This window comes from Priapulus caudatus, unplaced genomic scaffold, assembly GCF_000485595.1.
Source record: "Priapulus caudatus unplaced genomic scaffold, Priapulus_caudatus-5.0.1 Scaffold1726, whole genome shotgun sequence".
Taxonomy (NCBI): domain Eukaryota; kingdom Metazoa; phylum Priapulida; class Priapulimorpha; order Priapulimorphida; family Priapulidae; genus Priapulus; species Priapulus caudatus.
Genome location: NW_014578787.1, coordinates 1 through 464, shown reverse-complemented (window position 1 = coordinate 464; position 464 = coordinate 1).

Genomic DNA, 464 nt, shown 5'->3' with positions numbered 1-464 from the left:
GAGAGAGATAGAGATAGAGAGAGAAAGAAAAAGAAAGAGAGAGCGACGAGAGAGAGAGAGAGAGAAGGTCGAGAAAGCGCGACGAGAGAGGGAGAGGGGGCGTGTGTGTCAGGGAGCGTTGCGCAGCGTCATGTGTGTCATGCATGTCACTGTGTGCTTATAGCGAGGTATTAGGATGCATATAATACCGGTGTGATACTGTTCTATATAGGATCAAACAGATTTTCTTTATAACAGAGTATGCACATACACTTTCTCAGCCACGCACGCATTCATGAGCAGACACGCAGAGGACATAATTATGCCAGCGGGAACTCGCACGCGCACATGCGCACACAATCTCTCTCGCGCGCTCTCTCTCTCCCTCTCTGTCTCTCTCTCTCTCTCTTTCTCTCTCACACACACACACCACACACACACATATACACACATACATACATACACACACACACACACACACACAC